The sequence below is a fragment of the Ursus americanus genome, chromosome 15 (genome assembly GCF_024610735.1).
Source record: "Ursus americanus isolate L20-20 chromosome 15, mUrsAme1.1.p, whole genome shotgun sequence".
Classification (NCBI taxonomy): Eukaryota; Metazoa; Chordata; class Mammalia; order Carnivora; family Ursidae; genus Ursus; species Ursus americanus.
The window spans coordinates 22,538,732-22,553,693 of NC_142141.1; the positions used below are offsets into that span (position 1 = coordinate 22,538,732).

The window sequence follows — 14,962 nt, forward strand, 5'->3', positions numbered from 1 at the left end:
GCACGCACGCACATCCCACACTCTTGATTTCTACTGCAAATATGTAGCTCTAGGAGCTAGGTTGCCCTTCTGTCACCACTCTGACATGGGAAGTTGGCACAGACAGTGGCAGAATCGAGACTAGAGTCCAGATTTCCTTACTGCCACTCATGTTCTTTCTGTTGTGTGCTACTTAATCTTTAAAACATGGAACACTCTTTTGAAAATATGAGTTGAGTGACTAAGTGAAAAGATGGCTTATCTGACAATGGAACAAATTCAGAGAACAAGGAATGAGTGATGGGTTATTATTTCATTGTTTCAGTCCTGAATCCAGCCCTGTCTCTGGACTTCTAAGTTATGGGAGCCAATACATTCCTTTCATGTTTAGGCAACTAGGAGTTACATTTTGGTTATTTATAATACAAAGATTCCTAATTGACATACAGACTTTTCTTTCTCCGAATCCAAAGTATTGTTATACCTAATTCATGGTTTTGCCGGCACAGGACATTAAATATTGAAGAAGGTATAGAGGAGAATCTGTACTCTTCTTCCCTCCAGCAGGGAGGGGGAGTGGGGAGGAAGATATAGGGGAGAGTAATAGGAGAAGAGGAAAAAGAAGAAGGCAAATGGCCTGTGTTCTGATTTCAAGTTCTGTCCATATTTCATTCAATCTCCTAGGACATGACAGAGGGGACCTCAGGGGCCCTGCAAGTAAGAGGCCAATTATGCGTCTTGCCATACCTTCATTCTAATGAGTCTGTTTAGAGTTTGAAATGACAGGATGCATATGAGAGAATTTTGGCAAGTCTACAGCCTGATAGTTCTGGTATAATGATTAGCTCAAAATACATGCTCTTATTTATATGCTCAACTTAGTATCACATTCCATTATGAAAAGCCACCGGCCAATGCAGAATACATGTACATGTTTGGTGTTGGACTGAGCAAGATGGGAAGTTTAAATAGTCTTTCAAGTCAGTGTTAGTCATTAGAGATTAATAATTAGCAGATCTCGAATACATACTGCTCTTTTACTGAAAGGTCTGTTTCTAGAGAACAAAGCACATCATAACATTTTACATTTTTTCTCTATCAGTTAAAGGTAATTTCCTGGGCTCTAGAATCTGAACTCTTGTACCACGGTTCTACAGAGAAAGTATATAAACATTTCCTCAGAATCTACATTCTAAACTTCAAGTTCTTGACAATTGTATAAAATCAATGAAGCTCACCAGTGACAGCTGGAAACATAGCTATTTGTCAGCACCCCTACCATAAGCATTTCATCTGCATATTTGCTATTTCCATGTATAGATCACTAATCTACAGTCTGAATATCTCTACATTTAGATAAGAAATGCCAAATCAAAGATCGACAGCTTTAAAAATGGTTAACTTATTTTCAGTCAATTTTCTATTCTCTTCTTTACCTCCCCTGTGTTTTCTCTCAAAAGCTTTCAGGAAATTAGTGTTCTCAAACCTCATAAGCTACCTTCCTTCTAGCAATGTTTAAAAAAAAAGGGGGGGGGGAATAGTTCTCTTGTAGTCACTTATAATTATTGACTCTTATTAAAACATTTTAAAATTGTATTTAGTTTGTTTTACTTCTTGCAAGCACGGGCTTGTCTAATTTAAGTTTTTGTTCCATCGTAGGCAATGCCATTTTCATAGTGAATCACATAACAGTTTAGGCAGTTGATCGAATGTGAGCAGTAGATGCTGTGAGATGCCACAGCGCATGTGCTGTATGGAAAATGGTCCATTAGGAAGGGACCGTGGCACTCAGCAGATACCATGGTACTCTTTATGGAATCAGCACACACACTGCCTGTTTTTTTCCACGATGTGGCTCTTGCCTCCCTTCCAACTTTTTCTTATAGACACTACTTCTTAGCAGCCTCCAGCCATTTTTTTTCAGTCCCTCAAACATGCCAAGCCATTTCCCTATTAGGGGGCTCTTTCCTCTGTTCCCTGAGAACCTTCCTCTAACTCCTTCCGTGATGATAGACAATAGAACTACACTGTGCCACTCAGATGCTAGCTCCATGTGGCTATTTATATTTAAATTAAAATTACAGTTGGCCCTTGAACAATAGTGGGCTAGGGGCTCCAACTCCCTATAGTCAAAAATCCGTTTATTACTTTTGACTCCCCCCAAATTTAATTACTAATAGCTTACTATGGACTGGGAACTTTCCTGATAACATAAGTAGTGGATGAACACTTATTTTGTATGTTGTATGTATTACATATGGTATTCTTACAATACAGTAAGCTAGAGAAAAGAAACTGTTAAGAAAGGTAGAGAAAATACATTTACATTGCTATACTGTAAAAAAATCAACATATAAGTGGACTGTTGTAGTTTGAACCTGTTGTTCAAGGATCAACTGTACATATAATTGTAAATTCAGTTCCTTGGTTACACTAGCTACACTTCAATGTTCACACTAACTGTGGGTACCATATTGGACTGTGCAAATATACATCACCTCCATCATTGCAGAAAGTTCTATTGGATAACGTTGTTCTAGAAAAGAAGTTTCTTTAGGGCAGGACTCACTGCCCATCTTGTTCCCTGTTGTATTCTAGTGCCCATCACAAAGCCTGGACTATCGTAGGTGTTCAAATATTTGCTGAATCAATGAATAATGAATGGACTAAATAATAAAAGGATTACTGAATAACTACGAGTAAGAGAATCCTTAATTTAAGACTAAGAACTAGAATGGATAGTTGGGGTAACTATTCAGAAAGGATTCAAACTCCAGCTCTGAGACAGAGGTTGCCATAAAACACACTAGGTATATAACTGTTGATTGTTCCCTCAGCACCCCCCCCCCATGGAGGGGCTCCCGGAGAGCAGGGACTTCCCTTGGTCACTGCTGTTTTCTCAACCCCTAGAACGGAGCCTATCTGCAGTGAGCAAACAGACGAGCGTGTTGCTTTGTGCATCCTTATTTTCATCTATAAAAATGAAATGACAATTTCACTTTTAGAAAAGTTACATCCATTTCCCAAATATTTCACTTGTATCACTGGCTTTCATATTGCCTTCCCAATTTTGTCTTTTTAAAAAAATGTTGTAATCTATAGACCTCTCTTTTAGATCTACAGGTCTCTCCTTGTTCGTAGTAACTATTCGACACCGGGTGTGCTCTCCAACTCCCACGGCCTTTTCTTCACTCCTCAGGCAGTGACCGTGCTTAGCATTTCCTCTTTCAATCCACATCAATATCGGGGTGTCTACTTTTTTCATTCTGACAATTAGGTGTCACCCCCGAACTAAGGATCTAATGGCTGCAAATGGATTAAAGTGTTCCTTCTCCAGGAGGATAGGAGTCCTTGGCAAGATTTCTTGGAATTGTCTTAATTCTGAATCTTAGTCACCTCTGCAGGGCTCAGCTGCAACCTCTTCTCCTTCATGAAGCCTTTCCTTTCTCCTGGAATTAAATGTGAACATGTTTTGACTTGAGCCCAAGCACATCCGAAGTAAGCCATTTACTCGCAGCCAGAAGATGCCCAAGCCCAGCACCCCCGAGTCTGTCTAGACCACAGTAATTTCTTTACCCTCTCACCTCTCACAGCAATTCATCTATTCCTCACCCATGACACCTATTACCATCTATCCTGTACTGTAATGATTAATGCCCGGGCCTTCTCTCTGTAAGACAGAAATTCGTCTTTATAGATCACCCAGACTTACGGAGAATAAGCATTCAATAAGTGATTTTCACATGAATGAGACACAGTGTCTTGTGTTGGGCCCACGCTTTGGATTTCAAATTCTTAGCTAACAATATCCGGGTGAAACCTTTGCAAGATGGGAAGAGAAAGTTGTTTAGCCCCGTGAACTGAAAAATAACAATAAATGAACTTTCTGTGGAATACACAGGATTTAATATAGTAGGATTTCAAAGTGATCAGAAACTCCACCCCCACCTAAATTTTCACTCAGGTTAACCTGTCATTGTAAGGATACTATCTAGGGAGGTAGCAGAGGCCACGTTCTAGAAAAGTGGCATAATTTTTATTGTTTCGATAACAAGTTATCATGAAGGTCTTGTTACGTATGGGGTGAAGAGGCCATTCATGAAATGATGCCCACAAAAACAAGAGGGTGGCAGGACAGATAGAAAGGCAGTCGAGGCAGATAGGGACTTCTTAAACTAGGTATTCCCTCCCCAAGTGACGGTACAGACCCTGTCTTTGCTTCAGTGTTCTCCTCAATGTTATGATCTCCCTGCTTATTTCTGGTAATAGTTCCTAGAATTCCAGCATTTGAGCCACACACCTTTGAGTTACAGCTTTTCATTTCTAAAGAGACTCTCATACATTGTAAAATCCTTATAAAGGGTTAATAGGCCAAGGGTAAGACATGAATATTTCAGCGTAGTACAGTAAAAAGATAAAAAGCTGTCCACTAGGAAACAGAGAACTGGCTCTGCCACATTTGTTAGTGGCACTCTGGTGACTTCTCGGTGTCTCGGTTACCTTATTATATGCAAAGTGAGAAATATATGCACACATGGACATATGTACATATATATTTTGAGATAAGTATGTTTAATATAAAATATTTAATAGGTTTTAGAAAAGGACACAAAATATAGTTCCTTTTCACAGAAAATTAAAATAACTAGGCACCTCATAAGAGCAAATGATTTCTATTTTCTATTTTACATATGGGGAACTGTGGCCTAAAACAATAATGTCATTTCCTAGAAAATGATCATTCATTTCTTTTTCTTCTGGTGTAATTTTCCTATGGGGAACCTATCACTTTACTAATTCCAGATTATGAGGTTCGGGAGAAAGCACACCCATTCTCAACTCTAATAATGAGCCTGCAATCCAAGAACAGGGAAAAGATACAAAATATTTAACATCTAGAACAGCATAAAATAGATGTCAGCCACAGAGAACCATAATATAAAGATAAGTACAAGGCAGTAACTTCTCTGCTCAGAAGCTCATGAGGTTGTTCTATCCCCACTGGCTATAGTGACTGGTTCGGAAATGGTCACAAGAGACAGACAAGCCAAACCAAAAGTGGGGCTAAGGCATCTGGAGAACTTACTGGGGAAAGAAATTTTCTCCCTCTTTGGAGGTTTGTTGAATTATCAGAGTGAAATATCCTAAAGTGACTGAGGGTCACCATATAGAATCTAAGAACACTAATACAGAGGAAAGAGGAGCTAAAGAGATGAAGAAATATATGGCCCTTAGGATATTGCTTAGATTCCTGATACAGCTTTACCTGAAGCCAGCCAGAATCAATCCTGCACATTTTAATCACGTCAGCTAAAAACTTCTCTCTTTTTTTTTTTTTTTTTTTTTTTTGCTAAGGACAGTTTGACATGGGCTTCTGTCATTTAAGATCTGAATTAACAACCAAGTTTACTCAGGAAAAGTGGTAGGACCAAGAATCAAATTTAACGATGTCTCTCGAAAATTTAGGTGATTTAGGTGATCTTTTCACTACATCAGAAGTTCTCATTTGGGGTGGGGAAGGTGGTGAGATTTCAGAATCACTTGGAGGAACTTATTCTAATAGACATATTTACCCACAAGAGTCCCCTGACCCCATTGAAATGAGAATAAATGAAAACTGGAGGATGGGAGGTAAGAAGGGAAATAGAGATGAAAATATAAGCAAATGTTCTTTTAGAAAACTTTGAGTGACTGATACCTACCCCTAGCTGCAAAACAACCCCACGCTCTTATGTTGCTTTGTTACATGAAGTGCTCATGGGCTCAATTATGGTGCAGGAGTGAGGCTCCAATTTAAAGCACTGTCTCACACTTTATGAATCAAAGAACTGGTTTCTGAACTAGCAACAAAGAGTGATGCATTAGAGAGATTTCTTTCCTAAAGGAAAGCATTGACTTCTCTGGGTCCCTGGAATAAAATTAAATTTTAGAACTGCAGAAGGTAAGTGTACAACAATCATGTTTTTGAAGAGGGAAACTCACCAACTTGGAGGGTCACTTTTTCTTCCTACCAACAGAAATGACAATATCCTCAAAGATGTAGAGCAAAGTACCAGTTGTCAACTCCTGTACAAATTTCTTGTTCTTTGGAATGTTTACCTAATTTTGCACAGATTGGAATAATGCAGGCTATTTTGTTAATAGATCTCACCCATATAAAGGAAATGAAAATCTATTTTTGGGTATTACCTAGAAAAGACAAAAGGGTTTTACATACGGCTTTGGACGGAAATGCTAAGGCAGACTGTTGGGCAGGTCTGTGCCTAAAGCAGGAATGGCAAATAAGCCAATTCTGAACAATTAGCAGTGCCTGCCAGGAACACCAAATCCAAGTCTTCTATGGATCCAATGGGAAGGGATATTATGATCAATTACTGATGTCTATCATGGTCATGGAAAGGGAAAGTGGTAGCTTGAGTGCAATCTACTTATCCTCTCTGACCTAAACCATCCACAACTAATAAAGACCTGCAGTTTTATTTTTTAACTTGTACAACTTTGTGTAAATACTCTCAAATATATAATTGTATTGGCACTTGGCCATCATTTTAGAGCTAAATTTCAACAAATTGGCTTATTGTGAGAAATAACCCTTAAGCATCCACAGCTACACCTTTACTGACCTTTCCAGGGAAACTTTTCTCTCATGAGTTTCTTCCAGTTTGTACAAGTGAACAGGATGGACAGAAATTGATAACTTTCACTTTCAGGGAAAGATACTGTGTTATTCTGGGAAATGCTAAGTTACACGATTTAAAAATTTTTGTACTAATCTTCCTTCTCCCAAGTATCATCTGTGCATCCTTACGCTAATCATTTGGCCTCTCTGAGACCTGTTAGCTGTGGGAATGCCCCACTGAAATAATGCATGTGAAAGTGCTTTGGATATTGACAAGTGCTAATATAAATATGACTTTTTCATCTGGAGAAATCATTGTATAACATTCAGAGATCTTTTGTTAGTTGCAGGGCCCTAAAGTTCTATGTATTTCACTTAGGATTAAGGGAACTCCAATTCACCACGCAGGGTGACAAGTCTGGTGAGAAGTATTGTGCTGACTCACCTGATACCTTTAGCCTTGTCACCCTGACGAGCATCATTTCAACCTCCTTCCGGGCCAATTAGAGCTCTCTTACTGAGCTCCCACTATGATCTGTCTTGATCCCCTTCTAGAGGAGAACATGTTCATGTTGCCATTTTCAATCCTATAAAGCTGACATTTTCCTTATTCCTACCCAGACAACACTGCTGACTCTCTCCTGGGCCTATACACACAGGTTCCAAACTCCTCAAACCTCTATCTTTGTTCATCTTCTACTGAATTATCTGAGCAATGCTGATGGGCTCTATCTTTGCATCGAAACCAGTACTTGGGGGGGGGGGTTGTCATTTTATGATGTTCACTTGTCTCTCCTTAAACCCTTCTTCTGTTCTAATTTTATATTCTTTTTCTCACTCATATCTTTCCTTTTCTTATTAAAAAAAACTACAAAACTAATAGCTACTTTAGGCTTGTATGTAAGAAAATGAATGTCCTTAAAGCCTAATGACAGCGTCCAAGGTCACAGAGATTGTACATAATGGGGATAGAATTTAAACTCAGGTGTGCATGAACTCAAAATTGCACACTCCTTGCGGAGTACCATGCTGCTTTTCAAATCCTCATCCATCTTCCAGCTATCCTCATTCTGTACCTCGCATCATAACTGTGTCAAAAAAGTCTGACAAAATCTGTTTATCTGAGAGACAGATACACCATTGCTGCAATCACAACTGAAATACTGGTCATTATTGCTGAACTTGATAATCTCTGTATCTCTCCTAAATATCTAGGCACTTTGAACAAGAACAATAGGAGAAAAACTATAGGTCAGTATTACTGGTCATTCAATTAGGACAGAATAAGAATTTTAAATATCTCCATCTTGTTAGTTGGAAATGAGTATGCAGATCAAATCCTTATGGTTCTTACAGGTTATATCAGGGGTTTAGAACAGAAGTACTCAATTTTGTTCCAAAACTCTGGGCTCGGGAAAATTACCAGGTTTAAAATTATAGGACACAGAGTTTATTTTCCAAGTCGATAATTTGAGATAAATGAAATTAAGATCAAGAGGGTCAAGAGATTTACCTACCTTCACTCCAATTGATACCACTCTACGTGTCAGACTTATGACTGTGAAATCACACACACGGGATCCTTAGCTGAACCCAGCAGTGCTTGGTGATGTAATTGACTGGTATTCAGTATGAGCTCCTTACGTAGTACAGTCGAGTAGGAAGTACTTTAGGAACTTGCAGTCCCTGGGTCATATTTCAAGCAGGACTGACTGCAGCTAAGTAGTTTTTCCACATATGCTCTTTCAATGAAACTAGCATTTTCCACTGTTCCTTAAAGCACTATTCCTGTAAGAGGTCAGGTAGTAGGGACCCTACACTTCAGGAAATTTGGAAAATATAGTTCAAATATATTTAATTTGTTCTGTTTTATAGTGCCAAATTTCTTGGGCCTTTGCTATGTTCATGAGCTCCTTAACACTAAGAAATGACTGTATATTACTCCTCAAACCTTATTACACAGTTATTCACATAACGGAACAAGTGACCCAAGGAATAGTTTGGGAAACTGTGCCCACTCCCCAACCCACATTTTGGATTAAATGCTACATTCCCCCAGGCAGGTTTCCTCTTTATCCTTTGTTCCTGTTCTTTAACGAAGCCCTAAAAAACAGCGATCTCTGTAACGTAACCAGAATTTACAAAAACCCAGGAGCAAAATAAAAATGCCAGCAAAAAAACAGACAAATAAAACAATGACAAACAGCCTTAGCTCGATATTCTTCTCCCTTTGTGTAGCAAAGGATTGCTTCTCGGGGAGTGCATTGGGAGTCTGCTTCCCAACAGGCACTTTGGTAGCGACAGACGTGAACCAGAAGACCCTGTTCACAAGTCTCGAAGGGCTGTCATTGGCAGTGACAGAATTTCTATACATTAGAAATTAGGGCCAATTAGGGTGCCAGGATGAATGGGGATTTGGGGAGCGTTTAGTGACTTACCTTGATTTTGAGTGTGCATAGCAAAATCATTGCTAGGTTGAATAATTTGTGGAAGGGCAAAATTTGGCAGAGTTGAAAGAAACTGTGGAAAGATGACATCCCTGAGCCGCCCCTTGGTTCTGCCATTAGCAACAGGCCTTTTAACAGGGGAGACACATGACAAAACAGACGACCATACAAAGAGGAGTGCTCCACACGAGGAACAGCTTATTGTGCTCGGGGGGACCAGAACAGTGAACTGACTCTAGGGACAGTTTAATCTACATCCATAACAGAAAAAAATATTTCAAATTGCTGTTAGATAGCCGTCTTGCAAAAAGAAAACACAGTATTCTCGTTTGTTGCCCTACAGAAGGAGACATTGTATAACACAGTCTCTTTGAATAAAAATAAAAATAATGTACTGGATTGATGCTTTGTCTATGTACTTTCAAAACCTCTTATTATCAGAACTGAACTGGGAACAGAAAATTTAAGTTCTTATACTGTCAATCTTCAACCAAGTGACCTCAAATCCCTTAGTATCGAGGGGACTCAGTTTCCTCACCCATATGTTGGGAGAGTTGAACTACAGTGTCAGGAAAGTCCATCTTGGCTCTAAAATAACATGATTTTATAACATTCTTCAATGCCTCTTAGGTATTCAGGGCAGCGGTTAAATGATCAGGCTCTGGGTTTAAATCCCAGGTTTGATATTTACAGTTTCTGTGACCTTGAACATTATTACTTTTCAGTCTTGTTTCCCTAACCTATAAAATAAGGGTAATAATAATACCTGACTCATAAGTTTTGGGGAAGATTAAATCAAGTAATGCATCTCGAGTACTTTAGTTGCTGGCACCTAGTTACAGTTCTATACACAGAAGTTATCATCAATACTATTATAGCTTTAAGTTGTATGCAGAGCCCATCCCAGTGACTGGTATGCAGTGCTCAGTGAACAGGTGCTGAACTGGGCACATCCCAGGCCTGTGTTCAATCACTAACCTTGTTTTCACTTCTTCGGCCTAGTTCTATGCAGAATCTTATTGGTGCAACATATACTTAATGCAGCGCTTATCACATGCTGGATACTCTCCTAAATGCTTGAAAAATATTCAGTCATTTCATTTTTCCACGACCCTAAGAGCGAGGTATTCTATTATCTGCTCACTTTATAAATAAGGAAACTGAGGCACAGCAAGGGTAAATAGTGTGCCCTAAAGCATGTGCCAACAACTAGTTTGTGCCAGAGCTAGGATGTGGAACCAGGCAGCCTGGCTCTGGAGCCCATGCTCCTGAACACTGGGTGACCCTGTGAGCCATGTATCCCCCCCCCCCCCCAAGCCCTTCCAGCATGGCTTACTGTTCTCAGTCCTCCCAACAGGCCAAGATGCCTGGCTCATTCACACTGCTATGCTTTCAAGCCCACCTTCCCTCCCACCACTTCATAACTCACCACGTGGCCTCTCCCAGGTCCTATATTTTATTGACCTTAATCTAAGCCATCCTTCAAGACTTGCAACTCTCTCCTCTACAAAGTTGCCAGTTCTTCCTTCACATACTCAGTCTTCTCCTGTCTGGGTCAACACCACTGGCATGCAGGGGGGTCAGGGTAACAGGTATTTATTTCTCACATGTCTGACTCTGCCTACCCCACTAAATTACAATGACAGGAGAACAGAATCCATAGCATTCTTCTGCATAGGGGTCTTGTGGCTGGCTGTAGGTCTTAAGACAGCCATAGAAAATTCCTTCTGACTTGAAACATCAGGATGCATGCCATTTATCTGATCTCCTTTCTTCCCTTAAACAAATTTGAGAACAATGGATACCTTAGTCCCATTTGACAAAAGCTAGTCTAGAGTGACATCTGGTGGCTATCTTTTAAAAGGTTCACAACTGTTCACTGCTCCTTGCAGGTCAGGTTCATTCCTTAAGGGAAAAGTGCATTTTCCATCACATGTTACAACTCAGCTACCTACCAAGACAACAGGAAGAATCAGGTTAGAGGAGATGAGCAGAAATCCTTCCATACTCAGCAAGTCAAGAAGATGTGGAGCACCCTCCTTCAGGAAGAGAGACTCCTGGTACCAAGGCCCAAGTCTAGAGACAGAAGTTGAAAACTCACATTCCAGTCCTTGCTGTTAGCTCTTAGAGAATGGGCAGGCCTCATTCTGCCTTTGACCCTCAGTGACTATGTAAGTGTTTTAACATATATGTTTTTACATACGTGTTTTTACATATTTTTATATGTACATTCTAATACTGGGATTAAACTCAAGCTCTACTTTTCTTCCTATAAAAGAGTATCATCTACAATATATAAAATTTCCCTTAAATTTTAAGTGCCAAGTTGGTAGTTATGATCTCCCATTTAAATACTACCTCTTTCACACTAATACTTAACAAAATGAACCAAAAGTAAAAGGTTAAACAGTACGCTCCTGAACGGTGGTAACAATAGTACCACTCCTACTCGCAAGGGCAGCAGTAATATCTAACATACTCCAGGCCAAGTGTTTCTGTGTATGTACTTGCTTGTACCGCTGCATGCAGAAGCTGAGGAGGCATCGGCAGCAGAGAGTCACAAATTGCACATTCTGGCCCAGGATGCCACAGGGAAAGAAGTGCGGACCCACAAAAGCCCCCCATAAGATCACCCGCCATAACCGAGGACATCAACACTGGACGAGAAACCTTGTCTGCCCTGACTTTACAGTCCTTTTCCTTTTCCAGCTGCCTTATCTGGGGTCAGATGGGAGCAGAAGCAAACCTTAAGTGGAAGATAAAGTGTGAAAGGCCAATTAAGTTAAGTGGCAAAGCTAACCTGCCATTCCCAACTTCTCCACTGGAGGCATCCAAGACCAAGTCCGGCGCAAACTGGGGCAGGGGGAGGGGGTGGCGAGTGTAAAGTCTAAAACAGGAAGCAATATTGAGGCTGTGATATCAGACTGAACAGATATTTTTGTGCCTGGAAAATGAGACTGTTTATTATTATTGAACGTGACAGAAAATGCTATGAAACCTAAAGCACTGTCAGGGCTATAGAAAAGAGGTTTGACATTGTACAGAGTGACAGGGACAGTGAGCAAGAATAAAGTTGTTTTCTGTTTGAGCCTTACCCCATCCAGTTCATTCATTAAACTGTATTTACAGCCTTGGGCTTGAATAGAATTGTCCCTTTTGAAAGATGAGTAAGCAAAAGAAACAACCCATCACAAAACCTCTGAGAGAATGGGAAGGACATGGAACACAAGAGATAGTGGAGAAAATAGTATATTACAACTGCTTTCCCCTATCGTGGAAATTAAAACATGAATGCTCTGAAACAGGAAATAAATCTGTAACACACAACAGAAAGGCAACTAATGGAGCAAAGGAATGTAGCATTACATGCATTCTATGAAAGGACTAGGGGTTACCCAAAGCACAGTACTAGGTCAGTGGCGTGAGGGTGGGCTTGAGGGAAGAAAAAAAAATCACAATGCTTAAGTTTAAACAAAAGTTGACTAAGATGAAAATAGTTAAAGTATAGTAAGTACTTGGAGGGAGACCACAGAGGACCACAGTATTAATCATTGCTCTCCTGAAGAGAAAACAATTGCAGTAGAAAAAAAAAAAAAAGATTCAAATATATATTGGAAAAAAATAATTCAGAAATGAAGCTGAACTTTCTCTGAAGGTCCAGTGAGTTTCCAGTTTTCTGGGAAAATTTAATAAATACTGTCACAAGTCTATCGGAGTTATTATCTCCTTTCCAGCCAGTACCAAGCAATGGGCGTCTTTCAGGACAACTGGCACAAGTGCCAGCCCAGCATGAGAAGAGGGAGTAGGAGCTGGGGTGCCCCAGTGCCAACACTGAACCGGTCCTTGTCACATACACACTGTCCATGTTGGGGGGGTGGGCAATGAGAAGTTACATGCCTTGAGGCTGGACACAGGGACCTTATCCGGGGGCTCCAAGTGTTGCACACACAAAACAAGGATTACTGATGTCATCTACAACACATCCAATAACCAACTGGTCCCACCGAGACCCTGTGAAGAATGGAGTCATTCTCAGTAACAGCACACCGTCCCGACGGAGGTTCGGGTCCCACTATGTACTGTCCTTGGGCTGCAAGAAGGGGGCCAGACTGACTCCTAAAGATGGAGAGATTTTAAACACAAAATGACCCAAGACAATTCAGAAGAAATAGATAAAAAGACAAAGAATGCCAAATTCAGCATCTTCTGGAGAAGCAGTTCCCGCAGGGCAAGCTTCTCGCGCACAGAGCTTCAAGGCCAGGCCAGTGTGATCGGGCTACGTGCCAGAGGGCAGAGAGCTGGCGTTCTAGCTGGGAAAATCAGCCCCAGAAAGGCAAGTAAATCCTCCTCCCTCCTATTGTCCCTCTTGTAATAAAACAAGTACCAACAAAAACAAAACAAAACCAAAAAACCCACAAAAATAGAATACGGAAGAAAGGGTTCCTGGAAGAAAGGTAACCTATATTAAGCCCAGACTTCTCAGTTTACACGCAAGCAAGCTGCAGAGCTATGCTGTATTGTTCAGACAGGGAACTGTGTATTTATAGAATATTGTCCCCAACACATGGAAAACACACATTTGTACACTTACCCTGCCCTTCTCTGTCAACTCCAAACTCATTCAAGTACCTGCTTTACATCTCCACGGGATTATCTAACAGACCACTTGAAAGCAGAACTTCCAAAACCAAAATGCCATCTTCTTCTAAAAACTAGGTCCCAGTTTCTCCACCTAGATTAATGAAACTGCATTTCCTAATTACTCGGGCAAAACACAGTAGAGTTATCTTTGACTTTGTTCTCCAATCCCCTATAGCCCCCTCTCTACCATGTGCTACATCTGTCTATTTAGAAATCCTCCGGCTCCACTGACAGCTTTCTACTGTCTTTACTTTCATCCCGCCCCCCCCCCCAGTAGTCTGCTCTAAGGGTGATCCTGTGTTTCATCATCTAATTCAGGGCATTTTGAATGGCAAAGGCACCAGGACAACAGGCACAAACTAAGACTATCTTGCACAAGCCGGGACATATGATCACCCTATTTATTCTGAATACAATAGCCAAGGTGTCTCTTTAAAACCTAAGTCAGACCCTGCACTCCTCTTTCTCGGCTTACTTGGTATAGAAGCCAAGGTCCTTCTGATGACCAGCAAAGCTTTCCAAGATCTGCTCCCTCCCCACCTCAAGGCCTCTGACCTATCTCTTCCTCTTCCCCTCCCTCTCTTTGTTCACCCCCAAGTTCTTCCTTTTCTCTTTCCTGCCATGCATACTCTTGCCTCAGAGCCTTTGCTTTGAGGTCCCTTCTGTCTGGAAGGCTTCCTCTCCTGGCATTAATTCTATAGGATTTACTCTTTCAGTATCTTCCAGTCTTTGTTCAAATGTCACCTTCTCAGTAGAACCTTCCCTGACAACTCTATTTGAAATTGCAAACTCTGCCCCCCCAGACCTGATGTCCCCTCCTCTGCTCTTTTATACAGCACTGTAACCCCCACATAGTCTCTATAACTTACCATGTTTTACCGTGTCTTACCATCGCTGCCCCACTAGAACATAAGTTCCACGAAGACAGCATTTTCTCTTTTTCTTTGATCTAGTATTCATGGTACAACAGCAAATGGAAATAAATGAAGACCAACCAAAGGCTATTTACTCTGAGCTTGCTATAGCAAGGGAGACAGCCACCATTGCTGCATTTTCAGAGACTGAAGGGCAGGCAGAGAAGTGGGAAAGGTTTATAATGGAAAAAGGGAAGACTTCAGTATGTCCGAATTGGACACTTTTGTCAATGGGAAGCTAAAAGTGGGCTTACCAGAAGTAGGGCATGTATGTGATTGGTCAGGGCAGGATACTGGGCTTTCTCTAGTTGGTTCTGAGTTGGAAGAGGAGACAAATATTAGGGAACGGTCAGTTATTAATC

At 40.7% G+C, this 14,962-nt stretch overlaps 1 pseudogene; it reads left to right on the top strand.

The window, feature by feature from the left end:
• Positions 1-666: 666 nt before the first annotated feature.
• LOC123788611 (small ribosomal subunit protein eS8 pseudogene) lies at positions 667-13,355 on the top strand (annotated as a pseudogene).
• Positions 13,356-14,962: the final 1,607 nt, after the last annotated feature.